This window comes from Lycium barbarum, chromosome 11 (assembly GCF_019175385.1).
Source record: "Lycium barbarum isolate Lr01 chromosome 11, ASM1917538v2, whole genome shotgun sequence".
Lineage (NCBI taxonomy): Eukaryota > Viridiplantae > Streptophyta > Magnoliopsida > Solanales > Solanaceae > Lycium > Lycium barbarum.
The window spans coordinates 27,247,448-27,267,561 of NC_083347.1; positions in this window are offsets into that span (position 1 = coordinate 27,247,448).

Consider the following 20,114-nt stretch of genomic DNA (forward strand, 5'->3'; position numbering starts at 1 on the left):
ATTTCCTGTGTCCTCAACTACTTTCCCACTAGACAACATAAATCCTGGCCTCTTATAATTCCTATTTTTGAAGTTTCCAGTTTCTACTGGTTTTTTAGCCTCAGTTTCACCTTCCACTTCTGTCTCCTCAACCACATTTTTTCTGAGTTCAGGATTTAGAATTCTACATCCCTCTTCATCATGACCTTGAAGCTTGCACTTTTTAGAGTACTTTGGAAGAACATCATATTGGATTTGCACCTTAACCAATCGAGACTTCCCATTCTTGTCATCTGTAATCTTCATATTAACAACCTTTGGCAATTTAGTACTAAGATCAACTAAGACTTTGACTCTGGCACAATTAGGCCTGGTCTTATTGATAGTAGCCATATCTAAATATAAAGGCTCGCCCACTACTAAATCAAGTGAAAACAAAGCATTCTTGATAAAGAATGTTAGGAGTAAATTCGGGAAAGAAATCCAAGCCATGGCCATTCTTATCTCCTCATCAACTTTAAACTTTGTATCATACATCAATGTCCTCATCTGATACACCCCACCATCCTTTGATTTTATATAATAAGCAGATTTTGCCATAATCTTTAACCAATCTTCAAATAATTCAATTCTTAAATAGAATATGTCTATTGCGAAATAAACCAAACGACATTCTCCCTTCAATCCACATTGTAATGGGATCTGCGTACGTAATTACTCCAAATCAGGCCATCCATAGGAGAACTTACCAACAACTACATATTGAAGTTTTTCTATAATATTCATACGTTGCACTTTATCTTCTGTCTATTCAACCATATATTCGCCATCCACAATCTCCACTGGCTTTAGTGGAATTGGTTCTACTTCTGGGACACCTTGTGCAACCATATCATCTTTGTTCTTGATTAAATCTACATAGTTTTTTGGAATTTATTTATGGGCATGGCTAGGGTTTGAAGGATTAGGGTTTTGGGTAGTTTCATGGTTCTGATTTTCGATGGTAATGGAGGATGAAGGGTGGTGTAGTGGTGGGAACTAAGAACTAGAGGCAAAAGATAATGGTTGGCCAGCCATAGTCGGCAGCTGACCAACAACCGTCACCGTCATTGGAAATTTAGGTTAGGGTTTTGCATGGTTTTTTAGGAGAGAGAAGAGAGCTTTTTTTCGAGCAATATAAAATTTTGTTTTCAACTTCTATTAATGAATTACGCAAAGAACTATCAACAATTCATTCGGTTGATTCCTTTAAATTTTAAACATGTTATGTTGCTATATTTAAAATTGTAAGGGAAAATAATTTTATGGATGTGACACTTCTGAAAATTGGATAACTCCTGCTTAATGTAATGTATTTATGTTATAAAATAAAGGCTATAAAGTAAATACACTAAAGATAATTATATAAAAAGAGACTGATGTATTATTCAACCTTTAACTTAAAAGAGATTTCATTGTCTATATAATTTTCTACAAATAAACTCCTATTTATAGGAGGGAATTACTTGATTCCTAAGCAATTAGCTTGGCGGCCAAGTAATTAGCTTGGTGGCCAAGTAATCTTGGTGACCAAGCGAATTAACTTGCTCTCCAAGTTAACTAATGGACAAACATATTATAATTAATATTTACAACACCCCCTCCCCCCTATGGATGTCCATTAATTTAGATGATGTGCCTCGTTAAAACCTTATTAGAAAAAAACCCTCTGGAAAAAAGTCCTAATGAAGTAAAAAGAGTACATATATCTAGTAATATGCTTTGATAGCTGCCTCATTAAAAACCTTACCAGTAAAATCTAACGGGACAAAATCTTAGTTAAGGGAAAAAGAGTATAACGCGTATTTTACTCCCCTTGACAAAGACCAAAATTTAGATGTCGGAGTCTTCGCATTCCAATCTTGAATATTATCTTCTCAAGAGTTGAAGTTAGCAAAAATTTGGTGAACAAATAGGCCGCACTGTCACTTGAACGAATTTGTTGCACATCAATATTACCATTCTTCTAGAGATCATGTGTGAAGAATAACTTTGGTGAAATGTGCTTTGCTGTATCTCCCTTTATAAAGCCTCCTTTTAATTGAGTTATGCATGCAACATTGTCTTCATATAATACTCTGGGCATTTTTATATCATACTTCAAGCCACATCTTTCTCTGATGAAATGTATCACTGATCTCAACCACACACATTCTCTACTAGATTCATGAATAGCTATTATCTCAGCAGGATTCGAAGAAGTAGCAACAATTGACTGCTTTGTAGATCACCACGATATAGTAGTACCTCCCTATGTAAACAGATAGCCTGTTTGAGATCGAGCTTTATATGGATCAAATAAATAACTTGCATCTGCATAACCAACAAGATTTGTACTACTATTCTTAGCATAAAACAGACCCATATTGATAGTTCCCTTCAGACATCGCGATATATTCTTAACTCCGTTGCAATGTCTTCGTGTAGGAGAAGAGCTATATCTTGCTAGAAAATAAACAGAGAACGCTATGTCAAGTTTTGTAGAGTTAGAAAGATACATAAGTGCATCAATTAGACTAAGATATGATACTTCAGGACTAAGAAGCTCTTCATTTTCTTCTTGAGGTCGGAACGGATCTTTACTCGTTTCAAGTGAGCGAACAACCATTAGAGTACTTAACGGATGCACATTGTCCATGTAAAATAGTTTTAAAACTTTTTCGGTCTAAGCAGATTGATGGATAAAGATCCCGTTTACTAAATGTTCAATTTTCAAACCAAGACAAAGTTTTGTTTTTTCAAGATCTTTCATCTCAAATTCTTTCTTTAAATATTCAATCGTCTTTTGGAGCTCTTATGGAATTCCAATCAGGTTTATGTCATCAACATAAACGACAAGTATAAAAAACTCTGATTTTGTTTTCTTAATAAAAACACATGGACAAATGACATCATTTATATAATCTTCATTTATCAAGTACTCACTGAGGTGATTATACCCCATTTGCCCTAATTGTTTTAAACCATATAATGATCTTTGTAATCTGATTGAATACATTTCCCGAGACTTTGTACTAATTGCTTCAAGCATTTTAAATCCTTCAGGAATTTTTATATAAATTTCATTATCAAGTGAGCCATAAAGGTAAGCTTTAACTACATCCATTAGATGTATTTCAAGGTTTTCATGTACAACTAAACTGATGAGATATCAAAATATTATGCCATCCATAACGGGTGAATATGTTTTTTCATAGTCGATACTGCATCTTTGAGAGAATCCTTGTGTAACAAGGTGTGCCTTGTATTTTACAATTTCATTTCTCTCATTCCTTTTCTGCACAAAGACCCATTTGTGGCCAACTGGTTTTACGTTGTTAGGCGTTTGGACTGCCTGTCCAAAAGCCTCACGTTTAGCAAGTGAATTCAATTCGGATTGAACTGCCTTTTTCCATTTTGGCCAATCATATCTTCGTCGACATTCTTTGACAGTTTGAGGTTCCTGATTCTCAATGTCTTTCATAATATTCAGTGTAACATTATATGCAAAACATTATCCATCATAATTTTTGATCGATTCAAATCTATCCCATCACCAGAAGAACTTAATGATAGTTTTTTTTTACTTATTTGAGTCTCGTGTCATGACCCAACCCGCCATGACTGGCACCCACACTAACTCTTAGTTGACAAACCAATACGTAAAGCCCTCTACTCATTCAAGTCTATTTTTATATTAACCAATTCAAGCACAAGATAAATCAAAATTTAGTCATGCCATAAAATAATAATGTAAATGCAAAAGTTCTAACTATTACAACCCCAAAACCGAAAGTCACCGTACAAGGACTCTAATCCAAAACATGTTTAAGGAATGTATACTGTCTGAAATAAATAACCATCAATGTCTAGAATGGAAATAGACATTAATAAAAGAAGATCTTCGTGTAGCCAGACATGGATAGAAGATCACCCTAAATCTATCAGCTAATGGCCTCAATGCTAAATGTGAGGTCGGGTAGCAGTCTCTGGATCACAATCTGCACTCAAAAGAATACAACAAGGTAGTATCAGTACAAACACTATGTACCGGTAGATATCATAGGCCGAATAAGATTAGTATCATGCATGAATAATAAAATCAATAAAAGACATACCAGTCAATAACACATCATCAATAGCCCAACAGCAAGTCGATTAATAGTAATAACACACAAGTCACCCAATGATATCAAATCAAGTCAACAGAAACAAACAACAAAATTAATTTTACCACCAACGACCAAAATGCATGCGGTACACACATACTAATTGATGTCATTGCTCAGTAGTCATGACCTGTAGGGGACCCATGGTGTCTATGTACCACTCGTTCCGGATTCACTCCTCGGACCCGAGCTCACAACTAGGCCACATCCTCACCTCTGGTCAAATATGCCTGTTCATATCTAGGCCTCATCCTCACCCACGGTCAAGTGAGCCTTTTCATATATATATATTCGTATCGATTATCACATCGTTTTCAATAATCAAATTATCATTTTGTACCTCAATTTTCCCAAGAAGATCAAATTAACTTCTCACTACAACATCATTAACCTGTAGGTTCCAACACAATGAATTGTGGCACGAAGCCCACATAATCACTCAATCAATAGCATATAGGAATTTCAACCACACACATCATGTTTGAAGACTAGACATGTTTTTTCCTATCATTTTCACAACACATACAATCAACTAATCAAAGTCTAACTCAAGCAGACCGTAACCTACCTCAACTATAGAGCTGAAACACTGCAGATTACTCCGCTATAGCCTTTCCCTTCCGTAAAGCTTCGAAATGCTCAAAGTCTAGCAATTAAGATGCTAAATAAGCCAGAAACACTTTAGTCACAAAATCAATTCAAAGATCACCCTTCCTTTTTTGCCCCATTCCAATAGGTGAATAGTTTCTGGGTGTAAATCAGCCTAACATTGGCCTTAGCAACCACAAACTATCAATTTACAAGGCTATTTAATCAAAACATCTATTACAAGCAGTTTCCATGGTCAAGCTGCCATTTTTATGAAACTCTAAGTCTCAATTCACTTAGTTCATGTCTCTAATCGTTCAATTTCTTGATTAAAAGTGATAACCCAAGCCGTTAGATGATAAACACACAATGACACTCATAATCCATCAACTATTGAAAGTCTATTAAGTTCTAGGGTTACTATTACCAATTTGCCATTGTAGACCCATAAAAGGGATGATATTCATAGAGATGAAACCGTAATGATGAAAGAAATGGTTGAAACTTACCTCTCAAGGATATTCTTGCCCTAGCTTGGAATTTCGCCCTAAGTGCTTGTGGAGAACTGCTTTGGAGTTTTATGTATAAAGAATTCGGAACTAAGTGTTTAAAAATCAAGATTCTGTCCCTGTCGACCGCTGCGGCGATCCACCCGTCGCTGCAGCAGTCCCGCTATAGCGGGCAAGTGCCCGCTGTAGCGGACCTCACTAATTTCTTCCCTCGGCTGTGGCGGGCCTGATCCCGCTATAGTACCATTGCTACAGCGGTCCAGTGCCAACTATAGCGGACACACCAATACTCGACTGACCGCAATGGCAAGAGACCTGCAGTTACAGAGGTCTTGCCGTAGTGGTACCATTGATCCAGTAAGCTCGCTAATTTCACAGTTTTTCAACTCTACCACCCAACATTTCATCCAAGGCCTCACAAACACAAATAAAGCATGCACATAGATATAAAAACACCATACAAACTCACCCGTGACCTCAGAATTTCCAACGGAGTTCTTGTTTCTTACGTCACCCCTAAATGGACTAAACACAAACATACAATAATCACACACAAGCCAAGTTTCAGTTCTTAGACTTATACACTTGACTGTCTACTAGCTCGTTCTACCCTTGAAAAGGTTCTATCTAGTAGGGTGGTCCTATATTTTCCATAACGACCGGGAGGGTCGTTACTTCTCGGATTTCCTGATATCTTCAGGAGTACCAGGATTAGTCAGATCTTGAATATCTTCATGATATTCTTTCATAGTGTCATTCTGATAATATTTCGTGTTTCTTTTTCTAGGATTTTATCCTCACCCAATGGCCTACCATGCTTCAGGCGTGTATGAGATTCAGAAGTTATGACACTAGTAGATTGCCCCTTAGGGACATCAATTCGGATAGGCACATTCTTTGCAGGAATATGTGACTTAGTTATTCTTTTCAAATCAGTAAATGTGTCTGGCATTTGATTTGCTACTTTCTGCAAGTGGATGATCTTCTATATCTCCTGTTCACATATAGGGGCACGTGGATCAACAAGAGATAGTGATGAAACTTTCCACGCAATTTCTCTTTTGATTTCTTTTCTCTCTCCCCCCTAATTGTGGGAAATTTGTTTCGTCAAATTGACAATCTGCAAATCGAGCAGTGAATAAATCTCTCATTAATGGCTTGAGGTAGCGAATAGTAAAGGGTGATTCAAACCCTACATATATTCCTAACATTCTTTGGGGGCCTATCTTAGTGCATTATGGTGGTGCTACCAACACATATTCAGCACAACCAAAGGTTCGGAGATGAGCAATATTTGGTTCATGACCAAATACTAATTGTGAGGGGGAGTGTTTATTATAATGAGTTGGGCTGAGATGAATAAGAGATGCTACATGTAACATAGCATGACCCCAAACGGTAGTGGGCAACTATGTTTTCATAAGTAGTGGTCTTGCTATCAATTGTAGTCGTTTAATAAATGAATTAGCAAGGCCATTTAGGGTATGAACATGAGCTACGGGATGTTCAACTTTTACCCCAACTAATAAACAATAATTATCAAAAGCTTGGGATGTAAATTCTCCGACATTATCAAGTCGTATAGCCTTAATGAGATAATCCACTACTAAAAAACTACCAAAAATCGAATAAAAAACTGACGCATTTTTACATTTCTAATTTTTTTAAATTATTTTAATTAGAAAACGACGGACGACGTCGGTTTTTTGGCAGAATTTTGAAAATATATATCCGTAAAAAAAACAAAACTGAAGTCCCACGTCGGTTTTATTAAAAAAAAATTAATATAAAACCGAGGTTTTATTTTTAAAAATATTTTAAATAATATGCAATTCAATTTGTTTTTTAAAAAACATAATAAACAATTTTTTTTAGGAAACCGACGGACAGGATCGGTTTCCTATTTTTTTTTTAATTTTTGGGTCATATCTGGTCAAACGTACTGGAAAAACCGACGGACAGGGTCGGTTTTGTCTGTCTGTTTTTCTTTAAAAACATTCCAGACGGGTTTTCATACCCATTTCTTCTCCTCTTCCCAATTAAACTCCCATTCCCCTCAAACCCTAGCTACCCGCCGCCCCCTCCCCTCCACCCACCCCCGCCGCCCAGCGTCGCCGCCTGCGCGGCCTGTCCCCACCAACCCCAGACCCGTTTTGAAGTTAATTAATTGAGGTTAGTTTCTCTTAAATTAGGACTTTTAAAATTCTTTTAATTTTAGTTTTATTTGTAGATTTTAGGCCTAATGCTAATCTATTTAGCTTTGTTAAACATCATTTGCAATGTTATTAATGTTGAATTTGTGAAAAAAATGTAAACTTTATTTGACTAGTTTAGTTGTCATTTTTTTGGCTTGAGATTGTGCTATATTTCATGTTCTTTGTCAATGTATTTGTGTTAGCTTAGTTATCATTCTTTGTAATATTATTGATGTTGAATATGTGCAAAAATGTATACTTTAATTATTTGACTAGTTTTTTTTTTTTTTTTTTTCAGATTGTGCTTTTTGTTAGAATTCCATAAGTTATTAGAATTGTTATTGATCATTCCAAATTAGAATTGGTTGAGATTGTGCTTTTCAAAGTTAGAATTGTTAAGTTATAGTATTTCTATAACCTCAATACTAAAATGTAGATTTTATTTCTCTAGATTTACTTTTCAATTTTTAGAATTGGTTGGAATTGTGCTTTTCAAAGTTAGAATTATTAAGTTATGTTAGCATTATTAAGTTATAATATTTCTATAACTTGAAAACTAAAATGTAGACTTTATTTGACTAGATTTACTTTTCACTTTTTAGAATTAAAGTTAGAATCCATAAGTTATTAAAGTTAGAATTGTTATTGAGAATTCAAAGTTAGAATTGGTTGGGATTGTGCTTTTCAAAATTATATTAAAGTTAGAATTTATAAATTATTAAAGTTAGAATTGTTATTGAGAATTCAAAGTTAGAAGTGGTTGGGATTGTGTTTTCTTAAGTTATATTTTAAGTTAGAATTATTAAGTTATAATATATTTCTATAACCTCAATAATTTGTGGGTATATTTTTGTAGATGGATCATATGTGGATGTATAATATGAATAATAGTAATCGTGTGGGTGTACATGATGAATTTGTTGAAGGTGTTGACGGGTTTATCACACATTCAATGACACCTCACCCTTTTCAAAATGAAGGGGTAATTAGGTGTCCTTGTTCTCATTGCCGGTGTATGAAGTATTTGAAATCGGAAGCGGTTAGGGTTCATTTATATAGTCGTGGGTTTAAGCAGAAATATTATGTTTGGACTGATCATGGAGAGACTGACGGGGTCAATGGTATATTTTACAATATGGTTGTCGGTGAAAGTAGTGTGTCGCAGGAATATAGTCATGTCCAATATGATAGGGTTAATGATATGGTTAATGATGATTTTGGCGTACAGTCTGGGTTTGAACCTGGGCAAAATTTTGAGGGACCTTCAAATGAAGAAGCAATGCGCTTCTATCAAGAATTAGAAGAAGCTAGTAGTCATCCACTTTAGGTAGGGAGTCAGCATTCTAAGTTGTCTATTGCAGTTAAAATGATTAACATCAAATCAGATTGGACTGTTGTTGAAGCTGCTATGGACTCAATGATTAAGCTTGTAGGGGAACTAGTTAGTCCGGAATTCGACATACCTAAGAGTTACTATGAAGCAAAGAGATTGTGTTAAAACTAGTTAATGGTACTTTTGGTTGGACATTTAAATATTTCTGAACTTTGAATGTCTATTTAGATCGTATTTGATGTGTTTAGATAGTGTTTGATGTGTTTTATTATTACTTAGGGTGATTTTATGTGTTGTAGCTCTTTTAAAATTGATCTGGAGCATTTTAATGCTAGTTTTGAGCTGCTTTTGGTACTGGTTTCTGTGCAGGTGTGGCTGCAGAAAATGCAGGAAATTTTCCAGAAAATCGATGGAAAACCGACGCAGTCCGTCAGTTTTCTGGAAATTAATTTTGGAAATTTTCCTGAAAACCGACGGAAAACCGACTCAGTCCGTCGGTTTTCTGAAAAATAATTCTGAAATTTTATGAAAAAACCGATGCACTGTGTCGGTTTTGTATTTAAAATAAAAAATTTTAAATAAAAAACCGACGTCATGCATCGGTTTTTCCATAAAATATATATTGTTTTTATATAACATAATAAATCAGAAATTAAAAAAACCGACTCAGTCCGTTGGTTTTTTTAATTTTTTAAAATTATTGTATAAAACCCGACGGACCACGTAACCGACGCAGTCCGTCGAAAAAAACCGACGTGGTCCGTCGATTTTAAAAAAGTGAGGCTATGTAAACCGACGGACCGTAAAGGGTCGGTTTCTCGTCGGTTTCATTGAAAAAACCGACGCAATCCGTCGGTTTTCTTTGTCTGTTTTTCCTATTTTTTTAGTAGTGATCTGGGAACTGTGTTGTAACACCTCGTGCATTCGGGCTAAGATTTGACTCGTAAGACGGGGGTATAATGAACTCAATTTGAGTAGTGTATAAACAGTGCTTGAAACCCAATCAAGAAATGAGAAGAGTCCTTGAGCAAAGGAAAGTTGGAAGCTACCTTACGGAGCGTGTTTTCAAGTAAGATTGCGCCATATCTCAATTAGAATGAGTATACGGAAAAATATGTAAGGAATTGGGACAATTTCCTTCTTGAAAGTTGTAGATCTTTGAAATACCTTTCCAACGGTATATTATGGAGATCAAACAGACTTTTGTACAAAACGTTATGCCCGTTTTACTAAAACAATGTTTTTCCAATTTACGATGGAATCTACGGGCCGTAAAAATTATACGGGCCGTAGATTTGGGCCGTAAAACTGGTCCAGAAAGCCCAAATCCCTGTAATTGATTTACAGTGGGATCTAAGGTCCGTAAAACTTTTATAGTCCGTAAATTAGGGCGTAAAACAGGTCCGACAGTAATTTTGAAACTTCGTTTTAAGGTTTTTTCACTTCATTCTTCACACCCCAAGCCCTAGAACGATCTTCTATTCCCTCCCATCATCAAGAACACCAAAGTAATCCTATTCTAATAATTCCAAGTCAATTCTAATAAATATCCTTGTAATCTAAAGAAGAAATCATCATTCCTAACCTAGGGTTTTCAAGAAAACCCATCTCAAGGTTCAAGAATTCAAGATTTTGGAAATCTTCTTCAAAGTTGAAGTCTTTAATTCAAATTTTGGAGCATTACCAGGTATGTAGGGTTGCTATCTACGTGTGGGAATATTATTGTTCTTCCCCACGCCTCTTCTTCCATAAAAGTATGAATCTTTACGAAAACTAAGGTTTTTAACCATGTTCATGATAACCCTAGTTCCATGTCCCATGATTATATTATGTATTGAATTATTATTAATTCTTCATTGAGTTCTTGATATTTCATTATGATTATTGAGAATCCGTCCGAAATCTATGAAAACACATACTTTGCATCCCATGGGTTCCTACATGCAAGTTATGAATCATCATGTTATTTTCGAGAAAACACTCTACATGATTTACACGTTTTCATGCAAGTATATTATATAACTATATTGTTCAAATCCATGTTTTGCAAGCTATATGATATGAAACCGTATTTATGTTATATCACTTTAGAACATGCTTACAAGTTATTTCATGACACCATGTTACAAGTCATTTCATGAAACCATCTTTACAAGTTATTTCGTGAAATCATGATTACAAGTTATTTCACGAAAATCATGGGCTTCTTAGCCAACTATATCATGTTCATGTTTTTGGGAGTTGAATAGATTACCGAGAAGGTTTCATACCTGAAACTATGTATGCCAACGTAGGATAAGGATCGCTCCACCCAGTAGGACGATTCCTTCATATTTTCCCCATTGAGGGATTTGGATCCATTCATGTCTTGTACCCTGGCAAGGTACAAGACGGCTTAGCTGGTCGGGCAGAGATCAGACAACATGTGTCAATGTGGTGGTTACATGTAGGTTATATTAATGCTCTCCCAACTTTTGAATATGTTTTTTTTTATCCATGTTATATATGTATTTATGTCCATGTCAGATACACATGTTCATGACCAGGTTTCAGTTTCAGTTCCAGCTCTCATCATGTTATTTCATATACCATGTTTATTTCATTCAGTTGCTTTACATAACAGTACATTTAATGTGCTGATGTCCCCTTTCTATTTCCTGGGGCCTATATTTCACAATGCATGTACAGATACACAGGACAATGGATCTACTTCATAGGACTACCCACGTATCAGCTTTTGCTCAGCCCCATCTTTTTTGAGGTTTAGTCATTATTTACTTTATGTTAGTTATGTATTTAAGGTATGCTGGGGGCCTTGTCCCAGCAATCACGTTTAGCTGTTCAAACTCATATTAGAGGTTTCATTGACTAGACAAGTCAGTTATGTCATGTCACACTTTCAGAGTCATATAGCCATTTTGGCTCATTCATGTTATTTCCCCACTCATGTTTAAACAAGTATTGTGATTAAGTATTATGACTTATTGCATTTTATAAAGGCTCATCATGCATTCACGTTATATTCCGCTCATGTTAAGTCTCATGATGATTCAGCAAGCCATGTGGTTCGCTCGGTCACATGCAATAAGGCATCGAGTGCCATGTTTCGCCCAGGCCATGGTTCGGGGCGTGACAAATCTTGGTATCAGAGCCCTAGGTTCAAGTGTCGTAGGGAGTCTATGAAACCGTGTCTAGTGGGGTCACTTTTATATGTGTATGGCGCCCACACATATAAATAGTTGACCACCAAGACATCTAGAATTGTCTCACTTCTTTCATACTCTAGATCGTGCAGTTAGAGTAGTACCTTCAGGATTCCTTCTAATTCTTGTGAATTATGTATTTCAGAAAGTGTCTCCTAGGAGAATGGAATCTACGAGGCCAAGGGCGCTACCTATGCTACCCCACGTAAGAATTCGCAGACTCAAGAAGTTTGCATCTGTGCACAGAGACTTGCACCAAGTTCTAAGTCACGAGTTAGTTTGGGAAAAAAAGGGTTTTCAGAATCCTAGCTGCAACTAGTGTAGTAAGAGACACCAAGGGGTGTGCCGCTCAGGAATGGATATATGCTATAGTTGTGGCCGCAGGGGCCATGTTCAGAGAGATTGCCCGTCAGCTGGGTAGGGCGCCAAAGGTAATGAGGATAGAATGCAAAAAGAGGAAAAGCTACAAAAGGAGAGAGACAGGGAATTTAGTAAGAGAGCTAAGTCCATAGGTAACTTTAACCATGGGAAATCTCATGAAGGTGGAAACAAGCAGTTCTTTAAGAATGGGTCATCAGGACCTGCTCTTTCTACGGTGAATACACCAGTCCCAAGGTTCAAGATTAATCAGAACAATCGGGCTGTCGGGGCAGCGAACTCACGGCCACAAACCTGTGTGGGCTACCGAGGTCCTAAACACCCTACGTGCAATAAGTGTGGAAAGAGGCACCTAGGAGTGTGCCGTTCGGGCTTGGATGGTTGCTTCAGATGCGATCAGTAAAGTCATCATATAAAGGATTATCTTTCAACAAGACATACTCTAGCAGGACGTCAGGGCCCATGGGCATCTTCAGACGTAGCCACAGGTATGATGATGATAGCTCTTACGTAAGACCCCACGAGATAACATGATATGAAGTTAACAGCAGCAGGCATAAATTGTCCACGATAGTTTTGAGCAGGAATAGCCTAAGAGCCAACCATCTGTAATAACAGAAAGTCTCGAATTTTTTAAGGATATATATTTTTTTGCCATATGATCTACGCGCATGACTAAGAAAAGGACTAAGCACGATAAGAAAATCACGAGCAGACGATATTGAATTTTTAGTGATAGTTTTAAATTATTTAAGCTTATTAAGATCAGACCTAAAGAGTATGATGTTAGTAAGTTACTACAAGAAACAGATATTAATATGAGATAAAAGATATAACAATTCCCTCTTAGGTTATGCGATTGAACATTTATCCCCGATGTGTATAGTATGATGTAAATTTGAGAGTGTATAGGGAGTTTGGGCTTAGTTGCTCCAATTGCTCGTTTGAGACGGATGAAATTCCTTAAGTGTGATCCATGTCTATAGTTCAGAAATATAGTATTCAACCCAGAATAGAGTCAAATAAGAAGGAAAAGTTTGGAATAAGCTTATGCTTTACTTTAGTACTCAGAGAAGAATTAGGGAATATGATGCTAATAAGTGGTTAGCAGAAGCATAGTGAGTAAGTTTGAATAGATACAGTGAATTAGAAATTTTCAGCAGAGTTAGTAGAAGTACGATTTGAGTTACTTAGTCAAGTTAGCACTACTAAGTGGATAATTGTCTGAATACACCGAAGGCGTGTTAGAACCCAAAGGGTTTAAGTTAAATTTGAGGTATAGAAATTGGTGATAGAAGAAAACCATCTAAGCAGTAAGAGAGCAAGCTATAGAAGAAGAGCCTTTAAGAGTTATCAGAAAAGAGTTTTCCCCAAGACTGACAAAGCTAGTATGCCAGTTATGTACATTAGAAACCTATTAATTTAAGTAATCCAGTTTTCCCAGTGAGTAAGACTTGCTTGAAGTAAGCAGAAGAAATGAGTCATTAGTATTTTAGAGGAAATTAGCAGAACCACTAGATGACCACTTATCGCTAACTCGAGAGATCTACAGGCTTTAAACGTCATCTTTGAACTAAGGAGGAGATCGTCCGATAAGGTGCCGATATAGATTATGTGTTTTGTAAGTTGATAGGTGTTAAGGAGATTATGTCAGAGGATCACAATTTCATGTAGCCAAGATAAGGTGCATAAAATGTGATTTTTATCACGCCCGTTGAGATCAAGTACTAGGTAATTATGTTATGAGATAAAGTTCTAGATCGAATAACGGGTTTTAAGAGTATAACGGTCCCAATTCCAGAGTAATTCATGTACTATGTGGTACTAATGCCCAGACACACTCTACTCGTGCCTTTCGTACCCATATCATGCCCATGTTCGAGTATTACACTCCACGTTTAAGATACATGAATTAAGACTTCATATGATAGTCAGCTATGCAAGGGAATGTCCTTTCATGTTTCGCACATCAGGTGTGCTCATGTCTAAAGTAAAAAAAAAAAATTGCATTCAGGTCTTATGTATCTATCATGATTTTATACTCATGTCCATGTTCTATCATCTAAGTGCTTTTCAAATTTGATGATGATCTTAACCCCTATGATTATGTTCTCCATGTTACCACATACTCATATCCCAATCCATTTCGCTATGCATCCCACTTATAGCGGTATCGTAACAATGATTTTGTTAGATAATAATGAAGGTGAACCAAGATGGATCTCCTACCTATGATTCTATGTAATTCGTGCTTACGTTTCTTTGGCTAATGTTTTAAACCATCTCGTAGCTTGGCACAAAAGATGCCCTTATCTTTTCCGAAGTATCTATGCAATTTTTATGTTCAAAGTGACTTTCTACCCATGTGTTAGATGCTCGAGGAACGAATTATACATGCCTATAATCCATTCTTTCAGAAGCCTTATTTATAACAAGGGTGTTCACTCACGGTGATAAGAGTAATCTATGTTGAATCATGTCCTATTCTTTCAGTATATCTAAATTCTAAAGGTAATGTTTTATCCATGCCTTATGTCTCTGACCCAAGAGTGAGCCTACAATTGTACTGCACGCAAATCACACTTATGTCTTATTATTAGCTCAATACTCATGAAATCAGGTCCAGACACTACGATATGCATCTATAATGTACTCATGTAAATGTCAGGTCGCTCATGGTCCCATGTCATGCTATTCACGTTTCATGCCATATGAATCACGTTCTATGTACGCATGTTCCTCGTTACGTCCTCCATGTACAATGCACCATGTCATGTCTGTTCTCTAAAGCAAAGTATCTCATGTGAATAGTACCAATAATTCCGTTTCTCTCAGTCCTCTAGAATTCGCTCACAAGAATGAGGAAGATGAGCTAAGGCATTCATAATCATGATTAATAGCTACCAAGATAATCAGAAGTAAGGTGCTTTCATGCCCAGGTAATCATGTCATGTTCATGCCTATTTCCAGTACTCATGTCATTCGTGCCTACGAATTTTCTTCCAAATCCCATGTATAGTAATCATGTAATCATTTAGTCAATATCCGTGTGTTCAAGCCAGCTCAGTGTTTGTGTCAGCTACATTCAAGATTCATTAATCACGTTATGTCACATCATGCGTATTAAGATACCATGTGAGTTGTGTGTTGGTACTGTAGTTAGCTGGCAGACATTTGAGAAATGTCGTAAGGGTCCGAATTATGAAGGAAGTTCTGCCACAAATTTTGTAGATTCCAAAGTTAGTAGCGATTCTTAACCACTAGTCATAAATCAAGGACAAATGTTTCATGATTCTCATTCATGTAGGTGCTACTCAGTTTCATGTTCCCCATGTACATGTTTCCATGTAATCACATATTCAGTTCTCATGATCCATGACCATGTTCCCACGTAACCATGTCAAGATCTTATGTTTTAGTCATGTTTCTTTCATGTTCCTGTATTCAAGCCATGTCCAACCATATTCTTAGGCATGACCCATCATTCGAGGACGAATGATCCCAAGGGGGAGATATTGTAACACCTCGTGCATTCGGGCTAATATTTGACTCGTAAGACGGGGGTATAATTGTTATATCCCGCAATTTGTACATTCGGATAATTTAAGATGATTGTGGGAGGTTAAGAGCAAGCCCAAATTTTTGATCTTGTTTGGTACATAAGTTGTTCACACAAAATTTTGACGTGGAAATATTAAGAAAGGCTAGGGGAAAAAATGGAAATTCGCAAGACGACTCATGGAAATATGGATGGAAGGCTAAGGGCAAATTCGAAATTTGGAAAAAAAATTATTTTTCATAAATTACAAGACTAGATACAAAAATAAATAAATAGTGGGCTTAATGAATGGCCAAGGTGGCCGGCCATGATACATGGGCCAAGGCCCATATGGGACCAAATAAATAAGTCTAAATATGACTACTTAGTCATAATATTCATCTTCCCTTTAGAAGATTCAAGAAAATTAAAGAAGAGGAAAAATAAAGGGCCTATTCGGCCATAATTGGTGGAGGAAAAATCTTGAGAAAAATTGTTCAAAAATTATTTCCTACTAATTGAAAGGTCCTTAGCAAGGTGAAGTAATTATTGGAGCAAGAAAAATATGCATTCTAGCAAGTTACAAACTCTAGCCAAAGAAGGAAGCTAAGGGAGAAAAGGTAAGAATCAATCCCCTTTTAATATGTTGTAGATGGTTGTGTATGTTGTAGTGTGTAGAAATGAGTGAAATTCATGAAAATATGGATATAGTGTGGTGGCCGTGTATGTATGTGGTGTGTAGGAACAATGGTTCAATTATTTTATTTAGTGTTTTAGTTGTTGTTGTTGTGGATTCTATGTTGATAATGAAAAGTTGATGATTCTAGTCCAAGTTGTAATTATTGGAAAATTGTTTTAGAAGTTAAGGTGAATCGAATATAGTGTTCTTGCACTTATGGAAAATAATGTTGCTAGTGTGTGAATTGTTGGAAAAGTTCATGAAATTGAAGAAAGGAAATGTGTTGTTATTGTCCTTATTCCATTTGGAAGATTTCGGGTGGCATAGCATATGGGTTGGATTATTTGAATATTGTACGGATTGTTTGAAGTATTCTTGAATAATATTTGAATGGCGTCGGATTAGTACTAGAATGTATGAGCAAGTATGAATTGAACGTAAATGGAAAATCGTCAAAGTTTGTAGAAAGAAGTTGTGAAAGTTGGAATGTGCTTTGAATTGATTGTCGATATTGTTGGAATAATTGTTGGCATTGTTGTTGCTAAGTTGGCCGAGTTAAATTCTTGGATTTGTTGTTGTATGTTTGGTCGAGTTGAATTCTCGGGGATGTTGCATTTGCAGGGGAAATGCTGCCGAAATTTCTGTAGAATAGATGTTGGTTTAGAATTGGACTCTAATTGTCTATGGCTAATGTTTGGCACATATGAATATTGTTGTAGATCTTGCGAAGCAAAAGACTTAAGATCGGACTAGCATAGAAAGCGGGCAAGTTATGTAAGGCTTATCTTTCTTTCTTTGGTATGATCCTTATGAAATAAGTATATGACGTATATGTATGACTTCAGAAAAATCCTTATTCTTAGAGCCACTAGGATGGCTAACGTTCTTGGTTTCCCATAAGTTGTTCCGTATGATTTTGATATGTATCCAAGATGTCCGATGATGTGTATCTGTGATGTCTGAAGTTTGGCCAATATGTTTCCGAATAGCATTTGAGAAACTAATGATATGACTATAGTTCTGGCCTTCCAAATGTTAACATATTCGATTGTTCCATCGAGCCTTTGATATGTTTTGATATGTACATAAGATTCCAAAAGTTCTATTTGATTTGATCCATAACGATATCCAAAAGATTTTGACATGATTATGATTTTGATTTTCCCAAAAATGGCTTCTGAAACGCTTATAGAACGTTCTGTACTTCTAAAGCTCGTAACTTTCGTATACTAGTTCCGATTGACCCGAAACTTGTTTCTGAGCCTTCAGATGTCGATAAGTATACTTGTCTAGCGAGTCTTGATTTACGTGCATATGGTTTCGCACTACCCTGTTCGTGCAAGCCTCAGTATAGTCTTCACTGAGCCCGGGCCAGGATATGTTATCGTGCGTATTCCTCTGCATTGTTTACCGAGTCCCTTGTTAATGGGCCGGGTATGGTATATGTATATGATGATATGATTATGGCACCGAGTCCCATGATGGGTCGGGTACGGTATATGTGCACATGATTTCATTTACCGAGTCCCTTAAGGGGCCGGGTACGGTATGACTTCATTTACCGAGCCCCTCACTAGAGGGCCGGGTACGGTATGTATATGTATATGTATATGTACATGCATGCATGATGATATGAAAGCAGTATGACATGATTTCATCGCCGAGTCCCTTAATGGGCCGGGTACGGTATGTATATGATATACGATGTTCGCACGCATGATTTCATTCACCAAGTCCCATAACGGGCCGGGTACGGCATATGTATACATGTTTCCACGATGACATAATGACATGATTTCATTCACCGAGTCCCAGGATGGGCCGGGTACGGTATGTGATATGAGAATGTTTGATCTTGTTACACACTGCACAGGTATAGTGGTTTCTTGATTATGATACTTGACTCCTGGAATCTCTGTTTCAGTTATGATCTTTTCAGTTGTATTTCATGCCTTACATACTCAGTACATATCCCATACTGACCCCCTTTCTTCGGGGGCTGCGTTTCATGCCCGCAGGTACAAACGTTCGTGTGAGTGACCCGACAGCTTAGGCTATCTGTTTTGCTGCCTTGGAGTGCTCCCTTGTTCTGGAGCCCATATTTTGGTACAGACTCTTCCGTTATGTATATGTATGTGTATATTCAGGGGTACGGCGGGGCCCTGTCCCGTCATATGATTCTGTTATGTTTGTTAGAGGCCTGTAGACATATATGTGGGTCGTGGGTCCCTATTGTTCGGTTATGTCTGTGATTTGCGTCTAAGCGGTCCTATTTGCTACGACAGCCTTAACGGCTTGTATGTATATATGCTTATGTATATGCTTCGGATGATATGTTCCACGACAGCCTTAGCGGCTTCTGTATGATATGTATGTATATGCGACCGCCTTAGGTTAATATCTGTATAAAATAATAGATGTTTGATATGAACAAGATACGGACAAGTAGGTGTGCTTAGGTGTCCAGCTCGGGCACCAGTCACGGCCCACGGGGTTGGGTCATGACAATAATGAACCCAATTTGAGTAGTGTATAAATGGTGTTTGAAACCCACTCAAGACATGGGAAGAGTCCTTGAGCAAAGGAAAGTCGAAAGCAACCCTACGGAGCGTGTTTTCAAGTGAGTTTGCACCATATCTCAATTAAAATGAGTATACGGAAAAGTATGTAAGGAATTTGGGAAAGTTTCCTTCTTGAAAGATTTATATCTTTGAAATATATTTCCAAAGGTATATTATGGAGGTCAAATAGACATCTGTACAAAAAGTTATGCCCATTTTACTAAAACAGTATCCTGCCGATTTACTGTGGAATCTACGGGCCGTAAAAATTATACGGGCCGTAGATTTGAGCTGTAAAACTGGTCCAAAAAGCCCAAATCACTGTAATTGATTTACGGTGGGATCTAAGGTCCATAAAACTTTTACAGTCCGTAAAATAGGGCGTAAAACAGGTCCGACAGTAATTTTAAAACTTTGTTTTAAGTTTTTTTCACTTCATTCTTCACACCCCAAGCCCTAGAACGATCTTCTATTCCCTCCCATCATCAAGAACACCAAGGTAAGCCTATTCTAATCATTCCAAGTCAATTCTAATATATATCCTTGTAATCTAAACAAGAAATCATCATTCCTAACCTAGGGTTTTCAAGAAAACTCATCTCAAGGATCAAGAATTCAAGATTTTGGAAATCTTCTTCAAAGTTGAAGTCTTTAATTCAAGTTTTAGAGCATTACCAGGTATGTAGGGTTGCTATATACATGTGGGAACATCATTGTTCTTCCCCACGCCTCTTCTTCCATAAAAGCATGAATCTTTATGAAAACTAGGATTTTTAACCATGTTCATGATTACCCTAGGTCCATGTCCCATGATTATATTATGTATTGAATTATTATTAATTCTTCATTGAGTTCTTGATATTTCAATATGATTATTGAGAATCCGTCTGAAATCCATGAAAACCCATACTTTGCATCCCATGGGTTCCTACATGCAAGTTATGAATCATCATGTTATTTTCAA